The sequence below is a fragment of the Urocitellus parryii genome, chromosome 10 (assembly GCF_045843805.1).
Source record: "Urocitellus parryii isolate mUroPar1 chromosome 10, mUroPar1.hap1, whole genome shotgun sequence".
In the NCBI taxonomy this organism is placed as follows: domain Eukaryota; kingdom Metazoa; phylum Chordata; class Mammalia; order Rodentia; family Sciuridae; genus Urocitellus; species Urocitellus parryii.
The window spans coordinates 69412208-69434744 of NC_135540.1; positions in this window are offsets into that span (position 1 = coordinate 69412208).

Genomic DNA, 22537 nt, shown 5'->3' on the forward strand with positions numbered 1-22537 from the left:
AAAAAGACACACATTAGTATTTCTGCAATCGTTTTTACATACAACTTACTTTTAATTCAACACCATGATTCCTTACTAAATTCTTATAATCTTTAGCTTAGTGGCTATGACTTGTAATTGAACCATCATCAGTTTTGGTTATTCTGTGTGTATCTTGAAGTCAACTTTGCATTTACAATTTATTATCTGAAAGTCTTCCAATTGTCAAAATACAGAAGATAGTACATTTTCCTTACAGGATAGTTTGAGAAAATACATACATACATAGTGCCATGTGAAATTAAACTGAGAAAAATAGAGTAAACCAGATGATTTCCTACTATATATACAAGAATCTAGAAAATCAAGAGTTAAGTATAATGTACTAATTTATTTTAAAATAAGCCACAATGATTTTCATTCTATCATAGGCCATTTATACAATGCCAAGATGATGTGTGAAAATTAAGCAATATTTTGAGTTCCCAAGCAAATGCCAAATAACTGGTCTGAGTTTTCTATAAACTGACTAGTAAGCCAAATTTACCACGAATTTTTTGACTAAAAATACAATCTAATTCTTATCAATAAATAAAGCAAAAAATGAAGATATTTTCTATATTGGGAATCATGACATTATATCTGGGAAAAAAGCACTACATAGATTTCCTATGAACTTTTGTAAAAGTTTTAATTTGATCAAAAAGATGTTAAGAAACAGTAATAAAAGTTTAAAAATGTTCACCTTCAATTTATTTCATAGGTCACTGTTATAACATCTAATAAGATAATTAAAAACATGCAAGCAGCTGGTACTACAGCTAAACAGATTAATGTAATAGTCTACAGTCATATGTGCTGGCAAGGGGCTTGCCTCTTTTGGGAGAGGAAGGTCAGCTGCCCTTGGGAGGAGGAAGGGTGGAAGAGAAAGAATATTCTTTCTACCATATAGCCCTGTGCTGGATGGATTCATGAAGTTAAATGGCCACTGCAAACCAGTAATCAGAAAACTGCTTCTCTTCTTTCACACCCAGCAAGCCAGACTCTCCACTTTAATGGTTAAGTAAGAAATAAAGAAAGCCTATAGTCTGACCATAAACATTAACATTGGTCTTTTAAAAGCACAAGATATCATTCATACAACCAATGTCTTCTCAATTCTTACAAATTTTCCACTTTATCATTATATGCAAATTAGTTGGAGACATAAATCAGATTTTTAACCAAAACGTTTAAAACAAGATCAGCTCTAACACTCAAACACCATAAGATAATCATACTGGTTTAGGAGTTAAATACAGCTGTACCCAACCTACCTGACTCAATAAGGTAAAACCATGAGAAAATACAAATCTAAAGTAAAGCATCCTAGCCTATTTAAAAAACAAATAAAAAAACACAATCTCTATGAACTTTAGGCACATAAAGCTATAGTTAGGACCCACTGATTTTAAATTTCAAAACTTATTTGTTAATAAAGTTCTAGATATCCATCTTTGAATTCATTAGTAAAATATCTTCCCTTCACCTTTACTAGGTGTACAAATACACTACAGGAAGGTAATGAAGAATATTGTGCCTGGCACAGAGCCTCAGGTTAAGCTGATTCACAAGCTTTAAGCTCCTTTTCTGCTAAAAGACAAGTTATTTTCCTGTAAGAATTCTTTTCTCTCCTCCTTTTGCTGTTTCTATATTAGAGCACTATAAAACTTGCTACAAAACCAAAAGGTTAATGATGATGACAGTGATGATGATGACACTGACTGGAACATAAAAGCAACTAATATTTATTCAGCATTTACCATGTGACATTATCCTATTAAATTCCTTATATCAACTGAATTTTATTATCCTCATTTCAAAGGATTTCAACCAAAACATTCTGTACAGATATTTTAAAAAACAAATACCCTGAGACTATGACCCCTCAAAACTTGACAGTGTAATACTACAAGAACACAAATGATAAGAAAAACAGACTTAAGTGACCAATAAGACAAAGTTAATAAAACATCAGTGCATGTTATAAAAGGGTGTAAATAGTCAGGCAATGTAATGTACACATGAGCCCCAAATATTACTACTATGGCTTTGCATTTCGATTTTCAAATACCTTTGTTTTACACATTTTACCTCAGTCTTTAAAACAGTTATGCAAACTAAGGCAGGTTAGAAATTATATTGCCTCTTTCATGGATGAGAGACTAAAGCTACTAGTATTTATCCTAGATACAAGTATACATATCCTGAGTGAGCTGGTGCTAGTATAAAAGTCCAAGTTGTTTATAAAGGAAGGTTATGATTCTGAGGCAGGTTAAATAATACAAAGGTAGACTGTTACACCAAAGCATGTTTCAGGGCTGTAAAATATGTTTTGCTGGTAACCCATTTCTAGATAGTTTGAAGAACTACAATGATATCAGAAAAACAATTTTCATTTACAAATTAAATTTGACAATTCTGACACTATTTTAATATGATTCAGAAACAATTTTGAGGTTTTGTCAGTTAACCTTACAATGAAAATATACCCTAGAGCTGTGCTAAGAATTGTACATTTAACCCAAGTGTCAAATTCACAAGTAAGCTTATTAAACAGTTATTGCCTAATGACTAGAAAAATATTCATTTCATACCTTAAATGCTATAATGCCATCTAATAGCAGCACTGGCCTATTAACTATTAAAAGCCTATTTTTACATACTGTACTACCAAAGCTTTTATCTTCCCATTTTAATTATAATAATACATTAATATCATGGCATTACAAGTGACAGGCATTGATTAAAAATATTTAGTTAACAGCATCATCATTTATTGTTCCAAGTTGCACTAAGAGTTCATTTTCAAAATAAAGTTAACATTCAATAATACTAAAATACAATAATCCCCAAGCTACTCGAGGACAAAAGGAACTATAAGATAATGTTATATCTTCACATTAAAACTTTACCATTATGTTATGTCCATTATTTAATGTGATTAAACTACAAATGTAATTGTAGAACATAAATAGCCAAAAAATGTATAACATGTTGAGAAGTCTTCCTTCCTTTAAAATATTTACTTTCCCCCTTTGTTTTTACTGTATTTACATGTAATAACATTACCATGATTATCATATTCACATTCCCCAGTTACATGCCAAATCATTAATACTTGCTTAACTATTTTTTTTATATATTTAGCTTTCTTGGTGGTGGTTGTGAATAGTTGTGACATATTAAGAGAGTGGAATCTACCTATTATTTCGTATGTCAATTTTCAAACTAAAAGAAAGAATGGGAGAATTGCAATAGTTTTAAGGTAGGATGGGTACAGTGAAAATATAATGACAACATACAAGCTTTACTGCTGTGATAATACCCTTCTAGAACACTATGGGAACATAAGCTTTATCTAGTATCACTGACACTTAAATGACTGATTATTTGTACAGACCCCAATTGGCATAAAATAAAGATGTCAAGTGTTTCAATTATCATCTCATTTCTAGAATTCATAAACAAATTGTAAAAACTTTTCATTCACTACATTATTATTAAATACCTACTATGTAATAAGGTTCTTTTCTAAATGTTGAAAGCCTGCCTGGAATCTTAAGAAACAAATGACATGGTTCCAATTAAGGAAACATAATATGTATAAAAACAAAAATATAAACTAAGCATATATTCCATATTTATTATAGAAAAGGAGATACAGTTTAATATTCAAATGGGTTTCCAAGAGTACAGTGGTTTTTAAAATATATTTTATAGTGTTGTTACACATTATTAGAACTAATTAATCATAAGGACACTGAATTCCAATTGAAGTTATCTCTTCAAAAATGTGCACTGCCATCTACAATGCTTAAATATACTAATAATAAATCTGTACTTTTTTTTCCTAAAAGAAAACAATCAAGTTATGACACCATTTTGGTTTAGTGTATGGATTTTTAAATATAACTGAAAATAACATTCATCTTTCTTTTCCCTGGGTTTCTCTGTTATAAGGAATAAAATTCATAAAGACTGACTTCAGTAAAACCAAATTATGGAGAAAAAGTTAAAAAACAAGATTAAATTACATATTTTAAACTGTTTTTTTTTAAATTACTAATTGAGATGTAACTGTCCTGTTTGCTAAAGATCCCAAACAGGATATTAACAAACAGCACTTAATTCAATCACAAATTACATTTTAAGCTCCCTTAGGCACTCATGAGCAGTACATTCTCTTTTAGTGAGAAATTTAAACAAACGAAAGCCTTTAGTACTATAACAGAAATACCAGAAAAAGATAACTAAAAATGGATTACAATGAAGCTTAGAACTACACTCTATATTTATTTCAATTTTCTCCTATAGGATAACAACAGATATTAGCAATGTTCATTTATTCAAGAATTCAGAATGTTTTCTGTTGTCTAAGATACAGACTGCAATGTTATTTACATGTCATTAATACTTTAAAAGCACAGATAGTACTAGTTCCTCCCTATTCTAAGATTATAATCCTATAAAATTATAAATTATCTTATAAAACTACGCATCTATGTATTCACCACCTACCTATATGAATTAAAAGTCCCCTCAGTCTAAGGTAGAACTTGTTCTTCTTCCATTTTTATTTGAATCTCCTAGAAAAAAAAATTTTAAAAACACAGAAATAATGGAGATTACAAAATTGAATATTTCAACTGAAAACTACTGTGTGACAGCTCTGTGATATATAATACTCAACAAAACATATATTTCTTTATCCCTCTCCAATTAACTCTTGTATTTTGAAATTCATTTGACTGCCAAATATAAACACCACCATTCTTGATTTGGTTAGTAATACTACCAAAGTCATTGCTAACAAGAACAAATGAAGCATAGTTCATTTCATTTTATGAATCACAGACAAAACCAAAACTTGTAAACCATTTCATTTTAAGCTAATGTTTATAAGCAATGGCAATGCTTTTGTTATTTTGTTAGTATCTAGGTCACCCATTCTGACCACTGGTACAGTCAAAAATGTGAGCAGAGGGCAGACCTACAAGATTTTTTTGTTCATATTTTGCTGCTATCAAGGAATTTTCTAAGCAGAGAGGTAAAACAAAAGTTTCAGAGGTAGTCATCAGTAAATTTATAGTATGAACTTTATAATATGCCTTTTTATGCCAAAAGTTTCTTTGAACTTAGAAAGTTAGCCATTTAAAACATAAAAAAAATCACCAAAAAGTATTTGTCAATTATAGCATTTAGAAAAACATTTTCGCTTAAGAACCCAGCATATTTATAAAATCAAATTTAGAACAAATTCATACATGTCAGTTTAAACACTATTGAACACAAATAAATTTACTAAATTTTTTTTTTGGGGGGGGAAAGCAGCTTAGCAATGCTCCAATGTAAAATATGCATTCTTATTGACAAAAATTTAATAGTTTAATTTTTAAAACATATGCTTTATAGATTTTTCTAAAATTATAGTATACTACAATTAAGCACATCATTTGTTCTTAAAAATTAATTTAAAAGACTAGAATCTGATTAACTTTCATATTCCTAATTCCTATAATATAGCTTTCAAACATCAGGTTATATTTGTTTTTAGAATATTTAAAGGTTAATAATTCCATGGTTTATACAATATTAATTTATACTTTTAATTCACTTTGAACAAAAATAGGTGCCACTGGAGATCATCAGAGTGGTCCTACTTAAGTCAAATAGTAATTATGGAGCTTTCAGTTTAAAGAGATTATTTTTAATTATTGAGTATCATACTTAAGGTACCATACTTCTATAATTATGCTGCTCATTAAACAGTTACTGAAAACTGAAATGTAATTTTAATGACAGCTACCTATTTTTTTTTACACATTTTATATTTGACAGATTACTCAAGAATGTTGGTTTTTTTCAAGGTATTTTGCTGCTATGCCAAATAGTTCAAAAAGATCAGAAATGAACTGAGCCTGTTTACTAAACTTTTAATTCTACTCTTTTTTCAAAATATATTTCCAAGTATTTTTTTCTTTAAATGAAAAAGTGCTAAGGTGGATCATATCACTCAAAAATGACTACAATTTATAGGAGAAAATAATCCAAAAATTTATATGTTTTAAGGTTAGTCAAGATGTGTATTTGTTGTTAATTCTTCGAAAACAAGGGTAAGATAAACTCACATATGTGATTTTCTTTTAGAAATTTACTATTATAATAAATAAATATGATTTAAAGAAAATTTGTCTGCATTGCTAAATGAAAATTTCCTTTAACACGTTATTTAACAGCTTGCAGACGTTTCCTGTGAAATGTTCCATACCAGAACAGAATAAGAACTTTATTATACACTTAAAATATGAGCCTTCTTTCTCCTTAAAACTAAAGGTTTAGATTATTTAAATACATAAAATCCTACTGACAGAATATTTTTCCTTTAAGCTGATTTATCAGATCACATATAAAATGCAAATAAGAAGCTTTTTTAAAAAATAGGTTTTATTACCATAAGATAGTACAAAGGTTTCTTTCAGTTTATAACTGTAAATCAAATAAAATGCCACATTAAACGTAACTTTCCAGGTACAAAAGACAGTAATTAAAAAAAAAAAAAAGCAGTTTTTGTTCTCAAAAACATACCAAATAAGGAGCACAGTCATTTCACTCACTAACAATATTAGAGAAAAGATTTCAGACTTTGTTATATGGGAAAAAAGCAATAAAGTTTTGAAGAGGGAAAAACTGCTTTGTTCCTTCAATCCTCTAGTTGAAATTAATTATAGCAAATGTTTATGAAAACATCTGTTCCGTACAGTTATAAATTCTTAATTTTAGTATGGAGGATTTCAGACTCTTCTTTTGGAAGCAAACCCACTATTGAAAGGTTTACAAAAGAACAGACAGAATCTGTAATTCTGGAAAACTGAACAAATAGGGTACTACATCCTGCAAAGACTTTCATTTGTATGAAACTCGGAGTTAAAAAACTGGTAACAAGGAGAAATCAAGCAGACAAGGCTCCTTTTTCATTTAAATTATATGAAAAAAGGGGGCTGCAACATAAAAAAAATTAAGACTTATAAACAAATTTTCCTTTACTGTTGAATCTAGTTTGGAGGTAAGTATAATAAACTATTGATTTTATCAGGGACTTAAATAAGTGTAATAACAATACAACCAAAAGAATGTATGTGCAGTGTTTCCCAAAAATAACAACAGAGGGTGCAAGAGAGTTTGATATGATGTTTTCAGTTGCTATTCTAATTCCTGAACTACGTTGTCAGGTAGCCATAACAGCAACAAGAATGTACAGGCTGTTTTCCAGCCATACACACACACATAAATACATTATTAAAGTAATCTTCCACAAAGACCTTTAAATGATCAGAGAGCACAAATACCCAAATGTGTTTTACAATAATAGATTTTCTTGCACTTGCTTGAAAAGTAATTTAACAATCGAGTAAATTTTTAGAATACAATTGGTTTTTAAAGGTATTTCAATACCTACTGTAAACTAATGAGTAAAATAATTTGGACATATTTATTTAACTTATGCATTTTAAATATATACATAAATTATATGCAATATATAACATGCATTAGATCTGTTACTATATAACAATGTATAATAATTCTGTATCTACAGAAACAACTCAGCATTACTTGTGAACAAAATTTGAAGTTTGAAATTGATATAACATCAATGTTTTACTAATTAGCACACAACTTTGCAAAATGAATGCATAACATTCACACTTATTAAAATAAGTTGGCTGATTTAAAAAAATACTGTTACTTGCATTAAATTAAGATACAAAAGGCTAGTATTTTTCAACAGTAATTTGTAGCATATGTATCTAATTTATTAAATCTATAGTGTACAATTGTGACTTTTATTTCAAAAAAGTATTAGCTTTAACTAAAGATATGTTTAGCTGAATCAGTTCTATCTATGCATTGTTGAAGTCATGCTAAATGAAGGTAGGTTTACAATAGATTTCTGTAGTACTTTTTTATGCACAAACATCTGTCTGCTTCATAAAAGGAGAACCAGTGATTTTAAACTAGGTTAAGTTAAAAAGAGGCAGAATAACACTCTGAATAAGCACACCTACTCAAATGTGCCTTCAATTTACATCTGAAAACACTGAATGAAAGTATCACATCACACTAGGTATGAATTCTGAAAGGCATACATATAAAAAGTCTTAGTCTCTGAATTATTATTCAATCGACAACACAGTTGTATGATATTTAGTAGCAATGGGGTTGGGGAGAGAATGACTTGGTTCAAACCAAGATGAAAACAAATCTATGGGTTTAGTAAGCACTTGAAATATTTGTGCCTTTTAAATGAATTACAATACACTACTGAAATGTTTTCATTCAATTTAAAATCCCTTAAAAGGTACATTTTTTAAAAAAATTTATAAATAAAGTATATTCACACGTTGATATAGTAAAGACAAAGGATAGTGTCTTATCATCATCCATATACACAGGAGCCATTAAAGATTATTACATCATTTCATATATCAGGGTAATTATCAGCTTCCTTATGCTAATTATTTGTGCTAAAAATACAGGAATGCCCATGAGATCTAAGAATTAGTGCTAAAGTCAATACCAGAAATTTGTGACTTTTATAATTTTCTTTCTTCTATTGTTAATTATAGCATCCTAATGATTTAGTGGCCATATTTAGTATTCTAAATAATACAAATTATTTTTGTAATAGTGAAAACTCAGATATAAAACAGAAATACATAGGGACTACTGTAAACAAACAATTTTCAAGTTGACCATTTTTAAGAAAACTTTAAGAAAAAAATTTTTAAGTTGTAGATGTATACCATACCTTTGTTTTATTTTGTTATTTATTGTGATGTGGTGCAGATCATCAAACTCAGTGCCTTACATGTGCCAGGAAAGTAATCTATCACCGAGCTACAACCCCAACACCAAGAAAACATTTTTATTCCTATCAAATCCTTAATAGAATTCTTAACCAGAAGAAGCAGAATAAAATAAAATTCAAGAAGAAAAGCAAAATGACAGATTATGGAATTCCAATTCCTCATTCTTCCAACAGAAATAAAAAGTAAGCATCAAACCAACTTTGTGAAAACTCTGGATCAGTGCAAGCTTGACCAAATGTTGAAGGGCTGATTTGCAAAGATAGGAAGAGATTTAGGGTTTGGCTTTGTTACTTTGTATAACCCCTGACATTAAGGATATCTCTGTCAAAACCCTATCTGAATATAAGCTAGGAAACAAAGACTTCAGTGACTGCATATGATACAAAATAAATATTTGCCCAAGGATTTGGAAATTCACTAAACAATTAGTCTTCTAAAATATCAAGAATAGCAAAACCTGGGGAAGGAAAAATCTGATTTCTAAGTTACCAAATTATAATATTCAAATATCAACTTTTCAATAAAACCCCACAAGGTACACAAAGAGAAAAAGACTATGAACAATTCAGAGAAACAAAACAACCTGACTGAAATCATCCCCAAGGAACTCTAGAAATGGAATTTACAAGACAACAATTTGAACACAACTATCTCAAGGATATTCAAAAAGAAAACACAGGGCTGGGGTTGTGGCTCAGAGGTACAGCCTTCGCCTAGCATGCGTGGGGCGCTGGGTTTGATCCCCAGCATCACATAAATATTAAAATAAAGACATTGTGTCCACCTATACATACAAAATAAATATTATTTAAAAACACAGGCAATGAACAGAAACAAGAAAAACAATATGAATAAAATAACAATATAGATAAAGAAGCAGAAATTATAAAGGAAAACAAATTCTGGAGTTGAAAAATAATTGAAATGAACATTCATGAGAGGTGTCAAAAACAGGGGTTAGGAGACAGATCACATTGTTGGCAAGTTTGAACATAGAACAACTTATTATGTATGAGGAACAGAAAAAAAAATCAAGACAAAAACTGATCAGAGACTACGAAACTTGAGTAATAACAAACAGACCAACCAATAAATGATATGAGTCCCAGAAATGGTAGAGAGAAAGGGGTAAAAGAATATTTGAAATGCTGTGCGCATCACATGCCTGTAGTCCCAGTAGCTCAGGAAGATTATGAGTTCCAAGCCAGCCTAAGAAAAAGTCAGACACTAAGCAGCTCAGTGAGACACTCTCTAAATAAAATACAAAATAGGCTGAGGATGTGACTCAGGGGTTGAGTGCCCTCGAGTTCAATCCCTGGTACCCTTCCCCAAAATAGTTGAAATGAAAATGGCTAACAACTTCCTAAATTTGATGAACTCCAAGTAGAATAGACTCATCAAGATTCATTAAAAGCAAAGAAGTGTGAAAAAAGCAAAAGAGCAGTGACCACTCAGTACAAAGTATCCTTGACAAGATTAACAACTAATTTCTCAGCAGAAAGGCTGCAGGATAAAAGACAGTGAGATGAAGAAAAAGCCTGTCAACGAAGGATTTTTTATCCTGTCATACAGTTCTTCAAAAATGAGGGGGAAATTAAGATATTCCTAGAAACAAAAGCAGAGTTCAACAATACTAGATACACCTAACAAGAAAATTTAAAGGTGTCTTTCAAGAGCTATTCTTCAGGTTACAAAGACAACAGACATAACTAACAGCTTTGGAAAGAAACATTTCTAGAAAAGAGGGTAAACAAAAAAGGAATGTTATTGTACTTTTAAGGCTTATAAATCCTCTTATTTCAAATGAAATTTCAAAGACAAATGCATAAAAGAGGAATTCTAAATCTGTTACTGGTCAACAATGTATAAGTAAATGCAATTTGTGAAAAATGGAAATAAGAGTATGAGAACAGAGCTGTACAAAAGAAAATATTTTATACACTACAAAATTAAGCTGGTATCAATCTGAACTACATTGGTATAAATATATGATGTTAAAGGAATCTGTATGATAATAAAAAAAATTTTGCCTAAAATAATTACACAATAGAAAACCAAAATCATCACTATAAAACATAAAAGCACACACACACAAAAAGTAGTACTGGAGGAAACAAAAGGGGAAAAAGCAATAAAACCTACAGGAAATAAAATAGTAAAATAGCATGAAGAATTCTGTCTTATCAGTAATGAAATTTATGAGAATCAAACTTTTCAATCAAAAGGCAACCATGGGAAGACAGGATTTAAAAAAAAAAACTCATACATGTGGTCTAAGAAAGACTCACTTAAGATTCAAAGACACAAATAAACAAAGAGAGCCCAATATTCCATGCAAAAATAGGCAAAAGCCAAAAAAGATGAGATGACTCAGCTAATATTGGTCAACATGGAAGCTAAGTCAAGACCTGTATTAAGAGACAAAGAAAACAATTCAATGTTGACAAAAGTGCTAGTTCATCAAGAAGATATAGTAATTATAAATATACTCACCAAACAACTAGATACACGAAGCAAATACTGATAGAATTCAAAAGACAAATTGGAGACTTCAAAATTCAATTTTCAATAATGATTAAGACATATAGGCAGAACAATAAGGAGATAAAATAACTGAAAACAGTATGAACCAAATCAGACCTAAGACACATATGCAGAACACTCTATACAGTAGAAGACACAAATGTCTCCACGAAACATGGAAGATTATCCACAACAGACCACATATCAGGCTTAAAATAAATGTTGATATATTTTAAAGGACTGAAATACTACTAATTATCTTCACTGAACCATAGGAAATGAAGCTAGGAATCATTAGAAGAAAAGTGGGAAATTCCTAAATATAATTAATTCAAAAATTTATCTGGAGACAGATGACTAAACTGATGGACAGCCATATAAAGGGCTATGGGGACAAGGGTCTGTATAAACACAAATTGGTTTTAGCTTTGTTAGAAATACCAAGATGCCACAAGAAATCAAACAAAGCTCAGAAATGAGTGGGCAAGGCAAACTTTCCTTCTGCCAGAAGGGCATGCTACCTAATCTGGCTAGCAAGAACACCTGAGCAGTGTGTCTGTTTTTATCCATAACACAGAGGTCCCCTTACCCTGAATGGCGGAGTTCAAAGTCACCATCTATGTAATTAGCCAATTTAAAAACTGGGGTGGGCAAACGGAAGGGCTGTAATTAAAATGGCTACAATTGGATGCAATTAAGGGTAAATACTATACTCTGAAAACAAATTAACTTTTTATTTCTCACAGCTTTTTAAGAATAAATATTTTGCTGCTGATCTTTGGTTAAACTAATCCCCCCCCCCCAGGAGAAAGTTTTACTTAATTGTTGAAACTAACCGGTCACATTCATTTAATGAAATTCTAAAAGGGAGTCATGAAAATAGCATCACTATTCAGATAAGGCTAAACAGACTTTGATATATGCTACTCATTCTATTACTTAAATGATCAATATCTCAAATTTCCTCATCTATAAAATGTAGACAATAACTCTTTAACATATCATATAGTTATAAGTTTAAAGTATATATGAAGTGCTTAGTGTCTTACATGCAAAATGTAAATCCTGAGTAAAATTTAGCTATCATTTTTAACAATTTAATTGGTATATGTATAATGTTAATTCCAACAGAATAAAAGATTATTCTCTATAAAGAGAATATACTAACAATAACTTAAAAAGTAAAAAAAATGCAACTTTTTTCTTACTAATTAAAAAGCATTATTTCTAATAAACATTTTAATTGACCAAAATATATTATAAATTATACAAATGCAGTACATAGATTTCTGCATCCTTCCTGACATTGATCACACTAAAATGTGATAAAGAAAAAGGGAGAGGCAATAAATTTAAACAAAATCATAGGCTTGAAAAATAAAGCCAAATTCATAACTTTAATATATGTAAATGTTTCTTGGGATTTATAAAATGTATATAAAGTTAATCTAGTAATGAACTTAAACTAACACATGCGACAAGATTTATTATTATTTGGAAATTGCTTGTCCCTCCTAAAGTTCCAGGTGTTGGAAACCTAGTCATCAATGGGCAATGTTAAGAGGTGATAGGATCCTTAAGAGGTGGAACATAGTGGGAGATTGTTAGGCCTCAGAAGGGATTAACAGACTAGGGTCTCTTGTGGGATCCAAGTTAGTTCTCATGAGAGGAGTTGCTTGCTATAAAAGTGCAAGACCACAAACTTTCCATTCCCTGGCTTCCTGTTGCACAGGATGTCTCCCTTTCATACATGCATTACATTGATGCTGTCACTACAGGCCTAGTCAATGTAGACACTCAGTCTTAGTTTTTCATTTTCCAAAACTGAACTAAATTGAGCCTTTTTTCTTTGTAAAGCATCTGACCTCAGATATTTTTTCATAAAAATGAAAAAGAAATTGACAACATTATACATACATCAGAATAACAGAATAAACCAAACTAAGAATTCATTAATGATTCTGTAACTAAATAAAAACAAGAACTAAATTCAAAGACACAAGTAGAACTATGCTATTTAATTTAACATGTAATGGCACACAACTGAAATGCGTATTTTTGTTACGACTGGCACTCTTCTAGGTCCTTGATGGAATTAAAGCAGCTTAATGTCTCAAAAAATACCAAAGACCAACCATCAATCAAGAAAACAGAATTCCAAGACAAAAGTAATCTGAGTCATATCATCCACATTTATTACATAAAGAGGTGAAATTGTTGGATCACAATTAGCTCACAAAACTATGACCCATATACAGTTTGTCTACATAACTAATAATTTCTTAATTTGGAGAAAGTGCACAATGAATGATAACTATTTTGATATTTTTTATACTCCACAAAGAGCATTCATCTTTTAAGTTACTGAACAGGTAATAACGGCAGGGTTAGAATTTATTTTTTATGCAGTACTGGGGTAGAACACAGGGTTTTATCCATGCTCAGCAGCACATCATTTTACTTCATAAAATGTAAAGGCATTGATTAATTGAAGTACTTACCTTACAGTTAATATTAGGTATCTCCCTCATGTGGTGCTTGAAAATTCAACTGGGAATTATTTGTAGGTTATAAATTACCATTCATGAACCAATCTATGTCTTTTAAATGGGAGCACAGTAAATAACTTCTTTTGGGTGTTTTGTTGGCTTTTTTGTTTTGAACAGGGTGTTTCCTTGTGTTGTCCAGGATGGTCTCCAAAGATTTACTTAAAGGGATAACAAGCAATTCAATAATAAAATTCTAAAGCTTAGATAAACAACAAAAAGTAAGTATTTTTAAACATATCTTTAGTCTTAAAAAAAAGTTTACTAATAAAAATCACATTAAAATAATCAAAAATCCTTAAATACAAAATAAGAATTAAAAAAATCAATTCCTTTAAGAACACTCCAGAAGTATTCTGATTCATACAAAAATGTTTTATTTTGCAAATTATATTTGCAATCACATTTAAAAACAATTGTATTAAGGTATGGTTTTCAAAGAAAGAATTTTAATTTCATAAACTGGCTGGTATTTTCCATTTTATGATAATTCATAATTATTAAGAGATGATCTTTTAACCTAAATAGAAAATGTAAGAAATAATGGCTACACTGTTAAACCTGCTAGGAAATGGGCAAGCTGCACAAAACTAAACATTCTTTGTGGAGTATAAAAATATCAAAGTAATTATCATTTATTGAGCACTTTCTCCAAACCAGGAAATTATTAGTTATGTAAACAAATTGCATATGGGCCATAATTAACATACATTTTTTATTTCCAGCTTTTAGTCATGTACCTGGAACATGTGACAGCTTTTCTAGAATTCTTTACAATATTCTAGTGCTGGTGTTACAATAAGCAAAAGCTCAAAACTTATCCCCGACATCCAAGTTTGAAGACGGGGTCACTTGCCACAAAAAGCATAAAGAGAATTCCACTAGTGATCAGTATGGGTCAAGATTCTGTGAATGTCTATTAAAAATCTTGGCCTTTATTTCAGGATGAACAAGATGTCTGTGACAGAGGGGTTTTAAGCAAAAGTACTACCAAAGATTTGCAGTTTTTAAATGACCACTTGAACTTCAGGGTAAAATAATTGACAGGAGTAGAATGAGAGAGACTAAGTATTGATGACAAAACAGCTATGGATATTGATACTGATTATCATACTATGTGCAGTATGGGAATTAGCCACTTTAAAAACCCTAATATTTCGATCACAACTTGCAACCGAATACTCTTGGTCCTTATCCTCAATGCCAATTTAATAATGAGGATGTTATTTTTTGAGAAAAAGGACTAGGAAAGTTTATTGCTTTGCTAGCAAAGGAGAAACACAGGGACTCCTATCCCAAAGCCTGTGACTCTACATCAGGAAGGACAGGAGGTTTTAAAGGAACTCTTCAAGGGTTACATTCCAAGTATGCTCTGGGAGCCCTGATGGCATGTTTAGGATTCACTTGTTAATTTGGGAGATGTTCACTTCCCAGATCCTCAGCAGGCATCTTCTTCCTGTAGAGGGTGTGTTCAAGGGCAATTAACTAGAGGAAGAAAAGATAATACAGTCTCCCTAAGTTTTATGGGAACGGAGAGGAGAAAAGAGAAAAAAAAAATTTTAAATACTTCTTAGAGGAATGAGGGCTATATTCAGAGGGTGGAGGGTCCACTGTTAAAATTTCATTCCTTTGTTCAATGAATATTTACTCTCCACTCTATGCCTGGCAAACAGTGCCAGTTCTAGGAATTGGAAGTACCACAGTGAGGAAAACAGAATGAAGAGAAAGGACAGGTTGAAAAAATCATAAGAAAATAAATTCCTAAACAATAGGATAGAGTCAGATAATTATCTGTTATAAAAATATAGCATAATAATGTGACATTCAGTATCTAAGGAAGAGTATTCACGAATAGTAATATCTGATTTTCGATTCTAGTGATAAGAAAACAAGTCATTTGAATGTGTAGGGTAAAGGACATATCATGCAAAAGTTTTACAATAGGGGCTGGCATTTAGAAAATAAAGTCATGGTGTCTGAAGGATGGAGGTATAGGAGTAGATGAGGGCTGCCAGACAGGGCATAGTTACAGATTCAAGGTTTTATAAGGGAGGAAGACTGGGTTTTCTAAGTAAAATGAAAAGCCACCAGAAAATATTAAAATGATGAAATAATTAATTTATGTTTAGAAAAAGCCATTCTGGCTGCTATATGAAGACTAGATTGAAGTGGGCAGGAGGAAAGCACAGCTGTATCAAAGGCTGAGACAACTGCTTTCTTCTGTCTAGAATAGAGTATGAAATCATCTCTATGGTGGGAAAAATATTTGTGTTTCTAATATATTATTCCCATACACAATAAACACGATATTAACTTTATTTATTTCAATAAACACCACTCTATACATGTGAGAAATTAAGTTGGTTTTTGAATAAGAATGACCCTAAACTACAAAAAATAAATAAAAGTTACGGTAAAATAGCACATCGTTCATTACTAATAGGAATTGTAGCTCCATATACAGTGAAGCACAGCTATAGTCTATGTCGTCCACTGAATATAATTAAAAATTCTGGGTAAAACACAAAAACAAAATTTAAAGAAAGCTACTTTAGGGCTCTAAAAGATAAGAGGAAGAGTGTGTATGTGTGTGTACACGTGTGTGTGTGTGTGTGTGTGTGTGTATGTATGTATGTATGTGTGCATGTGCACACTCACCAGGGACAAAGTATATAACCCAAAGTCACACTCCCAGTGTCTTCCTCCTCCAGGCACATTGCTCCTACCTAATGTTACAGCCAGGTTAATCAATATCAGTGTGTTAATTAATTATTTAGATAAAGACTCTCATAATCATTTCACCTCTAAAAATTCTTGCATGGTCTCATAGATGAGCTTGTTGAGGATACTTCATGTCTAAATAATAAAAAAAAGGAAAAAATATCTATGTACATGATAAATTATTATTTTAAAAATTTGTTCTTTTTAGATATACATAACAGTATATTTTGACATACATATATTGACTATAACTTTCCATTCTTCTGGTTGTACATAATGTGAAGTTACACTGATCATGAATTCATACATGAACATAGGAAAGTTATGTTCAATTCATTCTACCGTTTTCCCTATTCCTATACCCCCACCATTCCTCTCATTCCCCTTTCTCTAATTTAGTGAATTTCTATTTCCTCCCACCCTCCAGTTATTGTGAATTACCACTGTATATCATTTGGATAACATTTGGCTTTTGGTTTTGGATTATTTCAGTTAGCATGATATTCTCCAGTTTCATCCATTTACCAGCAAATGCCATAATTTCATTCTTCTGAATCGTCGAAGAAAATTCCATTCTATCTACGTACCAGTTTTTTTATCCATTCATTATGTTGAAGGGCACCTAGGTTGCCCACGTAGGTTGGTTCCAGAGTTTAGCTATCATAAGTTGAGCTGCTAAACATTAATGTGGCCATGTCACTGTAGCATGCTGATTTTAAGTCCTTTCAGTATATGCTGAGGAGTGAGATGACTGGGTCAAATGGTGGTTCCATTCTAATTTTTCTGAGAAATCTCCTTACTGCTTTACAGAGTGGTTGCACCAATTTGCAGTCACACCAACAATAAATGAATGTACCTTTTAACCTACATCCTCGCCAACATTTATTGTTACTTGGATTCTTCATAATTGCCATTCTGACTGAAGTTGAGATAGAATTCTCATTGTAGTTTTAATTTGCATTTCTCTAATTGCTAGAGGTGTTGAACATTTTTTCATATATTTGTTAACTGATCATATTTCTTCTGTGAAGTGCCTGATAGTTCCATTGCCCATTTATTGATTGGGTTATTTGTTTTTTTAGTGAAGTTTTTAGTTCTTTAAATATCCTAGAGATCAATGCTCTAAGGGGCAGATGGCAAAGATTTTGTCCCATTTTTTTAGGCTCTCTCTTCACATTCTTGATTGTTTCCTTTGCTGTGAAGAAGCAAAAAAGTGGTGTAGTTTGATAACACCCTATTTGTTGATTTTTTATTTTAGTTTTTGTGCTTTAGGAGTCTGGTTGAGAAATTCAGTTCTTGAGCAGACATAATATAGATTTAGGGCTACTTTTTCTTCTAGTATGTGCAGAGTCTAATGCCTGAATCCTTGATCCTCTCTGAATTGAGGGGTTTAATTTAATTTTGCTATGTAAGGATTTCCAGTTTTGCCAGCACCATTTGTTGAACACGCCATCTTTTCTCCCATGTATGTTTATGTTGTCTTTGTCTAGCATAAGATAACTGTATTTATGTGCATTTGTCTCTGAGTCTTCTATTCTGTACCACTGGTCTTCATGTCTGTTTTGGTGATAATACCATGGCCTTTTTTGTTACTATAGCTCTCTGGTGTAATTTAAGGTCTGGTACTGTGAAGCCTCCTGATTTACTATTCTCACTAAGGGTTGCTTTGGCTATTCTGGGCTTCTTATTTTTCCTAATGAATTTCATGATTGCTTTTCCTATTTCTATGAAGAATGTCAGTGGAACTTTATTAAGAATTTCATCAAATTAAGATAAATTATTAAGACAAAAACTACACTAAAAAAAAGAGACAGGAAAAACAATTCATCATATAATTACAAGGGGGAAAATACTTCCCTTTTGTTATTGTCTTATAAAACATAAATCATGTATCATTCATATATATTACATATATATATAAACAATTTTTGTGTTCCATTATTTCCTCATATTATACATAGAAGCATTTCTTTTATTATTTAAAAAATTTTAATGAAATTTTAAATGGCTAACGAACATAGTAATTGATGAACATTCTATAATTACTAACCATCTTGTATCAGTGGATATTTCCTTTACCTAAAACATTTAGCTGTTCTAAATAACTCTATAGTAAAAATATCCATGCATAAATCTTTACATAGCTGTTTATGGTAAAGAAAGAAAATTGACTAATTAAAAGTTAGTAACAACATTATGAAACAAATATAAAGTGATAAAACTATGAAACATTGTAGAAATTTTCAAATATTTGTATGAAAAATAAAAAGGCAGACATAATTATACTATTGCCAGTATTCTGATAGATTTCTACAAACATTTTAACATATTTGATATATATTTTATAACTTGAATAAAATATATGTTTTAATACTGTTTTGTAAAACAACTTTCAATGTCTCCATCGGATTTTATGCAATAACTGATTTTTTTATTTTTTAAATATTTTTTAAGGTGTTGATGCACCTTTGTTTCATTCATTTATTTATATGCTGTGCTGATAATCAAACCCAGTGCTTCACATATGCTGGGCAAGTGCTCTACCACTGAGCCACAACCCCAACCCCAATAACTGATTTTTTACAAGACAGATAAATATCATATTCTATAAGCATAAAAATATATTCCTGCTGTTACTCACCCTAGAAAATCCTGGCTAGCATTGTCCATGTAAGAACTAACTTGATTGACAGTGGATGCCTAAATATAAGCATCTGTATTTTGTGAACCTTAAGTGTTTCACAATACTGTTGCTCCATATCTATTTCCTCCTTCACGCTGGGCATATGGCATCGAGCTACAGACTGTATTTTACAGGTCCTTTGTGACTACAAGTAGCCCTGCATATATGAGTTTAAAGAAACAATAAAAACTCAAAACAAACGAACAAAATCCTTGAATCCTTCCATTAGGTTTCTTTTCCATGGACTAGAATAGCAGTCAATAGTAACAGCTAAATCAGGTCAATGATCTCTTTTTCTTTGGCCTATAGGCTACAAATGGCTTTTACACTCTTAAGTTCTTTACAATCATAGGAAGAGGAGGAGGGATAGGAAACTAGTAAGGTCTTTGGTGAAGGATAATTTTTTTAAAATTTCCAGTCACAGACCAATACTTTTGTAAGACAATTAAAATGTTCCTATAAAAATGAAGCAAAAAATACTAAAAACACAAGCCCCAATATTTTATTATTAGATTCAAAAATAATAGTTAATCTGCTGCATATGTTTACTTTCACTTTCTATATTGACATAGTTGAGGACCAGTTACACCCATATTCCAGACAAGGTAGCATAACTGAAGAAAATAGTAGAGGAATAACAGAGAAGAGACAAAGGATATCTTGAGTAGCTTAATCAGCACTCAGGACTGTTAGGTAAGGTTAATATGCTTCCTTCTTTTTAAAGCCACTATATTTTGGGTCTTAGCTATTGTTCAAAATAATAAAGCATTCATAATGAAATGACTAATATTGTCTGTTGGGGAAGCCTCTCAGTTCACTGGAGGATGACTGCCAACTCTTTGAGATATCCTCTCTCTTTAAACTCTTTATCCCCAATCCTCATTCCTCCTCCAAAGACATATGCTTTCTATTTTAAATAGTCTACCAAAATATATCTCCAAAGTTAATTAAAACCCACTGAGCTTTCTATATATAATATGATAAAAAACAAATCCTATCTATGAAAAGAATTAAAGGAGCTTTAACGCAATAATGGTAAAAAAGAAAGGAAAGTGAAAGAAAGATGTTCAGGTATTTAGGAGATAAATCTGGTGTCTAACCAGGTATGAGGGGTTATGAATAGATGTCAATAATAATTCCTAAATTTCCAGCTCACACAACTAGGTACAGTTTGGTACATTCATTGAGATAGAGCAGGCAGAACAGAGTTTGTAAGGGAATATCATGAATTCATTTGGACAAGTGATGGTCTGCTCACATTTATTACATATATAAGGTCTAACCCAGTATGTGTTCCTCTCTGTGGACAAAGATACAGAAGAATACCTAAAGAATTTCCCACATTCCTCACATTCAAAAGGTATTTCTAAACTATGACTCTTCAACACTAAGAAATCAAGGATCAAACAAAGGCTTCCCACAATCTTTGTATTGCTAGCATTTACCATTTCCTTTACTATGTTTTCCATTTCAAGGACTTCCCTTTGGTTCAGAGACAGTATTCACCTCCCTGCTGAAATTAACCATGCCATTTTTTATGTTGCCAGCTTTTACATTAGAGCCCTTTATTGAACTTATTTAGGAATCATTATGAAACAGTTCCTCAGTTGATTCAATTCTGTTTGTTTCGAGTTCTAATTGTCTCTGGATTACTGTGCTTTGAAACTTTTGGTTGAAGTTCTTATATATTATAATCATGAGGTATATGACAAAAGGTATTCTTTATTGCTTGGAAATTGACACAGATTTCCTTCTGATATGACTTTAGCACAAGATTTGAATTGATGTATTAAAAAGGTGAGCTAGGTATAGCACAGGCTTCAAATTATTTAATGACACTTGTTCTTTGGGGTGGGTAGCTGTCAAATATCTTTTGTTGTCCTCATAAAAGCTCCACACTCAGTCTTAAGTTTTCCATTTGTACTCAGAGAAGGTCTCTTTTGCAATGTGCTTATTACTAAACAGTTGTTATGTTGGCAACAAAAGAATAAACCATAGGGGAGGTTTTTCTTTGATCTTCTGATTCATATTATCTTAGGTCAGCATTATGACCCCGAGCCTCATGTGTTCTGGCCTTCTCGGTGGTCATTCTCCCCTCTCCGACATAGTCTGATCTTGGTATATAGTCCTGGCCCTTCCTCAAAGACTGAGTGTTTGCTCGTTTTTCCTGTTCTCATTTCCCAGCTGCAAAGGGGTTTGACAAGTGACCTGGTAAATGCAGCAGCTCTCCTAACCAACAACGGCTTTGTTTGAAAAGAAAAAAAGCAGGGAAAGCCTTGATAGGAAGTATATTATCTCTTTTGGTAAGGCTGCTATATTGTTCCCCTAATTTCTCACTATAGGGAATAGGAAGGAAGGAAGGAAGGAAGGAAGGAAGGGAGGGAGGGAGGGAGGGAGGGGAGGGAGGAAGGAGCTGTAAGAGTATGCATACCCCTACATTTGAGGCTTCCAAGGCCTTCATATTCTTGCATCAATACACATTTGAGGTTCTACCAATGCAAGAAAGTCATCTCCTTTCTTCTACAGGTATCCTGTTTTATTTTATCCAGTTAATACTTGCACGATGTCTCTAACTTCAGATATCTATCTCTCCTTAAATATTGAGTTAGAACAAGAAGAAATAGCTTTTCTTATAGCTCAGCAACCAAACATCCAACCAGCAGGAATACTGCTTCTCTGTGAGGTGTGTAAAAGAGAGATTTCACTAACACTCAATACTAGACATCCAGAGTACCTTAGAGACTTAAAATTTGGGGGTATATTAAACAAGAAAATGGGACAAAAATAGTACTGGGATGCTGTCAGGCACAGTGGAACTGTGGAAAACTGAATGGAAAAAATTGAGAAATACAACTTTCAGATCAGAGGGGCACCCTGCCGTAGGCTGATCCAGAGGCTGTTGGACACAATAAATTGGTACATAAACGATTCCCTGTGATGAACAATTAGTCAGGTAGACCCAAGGCAGGAGCCATTTGGAGCCAACCATAGGGCCAACAAACACAGAAACCAAAAACTCAGATCCAAGAAAACAGTAACAGCTCCCATACAGAGGACAGGCAGATATCATCCACAAGACCTAGTATGAGTCTGGCAAAATCCAGAGAAATTTTGTCATGGAGAGTATATTGCTCTGGGGGGAATACAAGTTGGAGAAGCCAGGGAGAATCTGACTC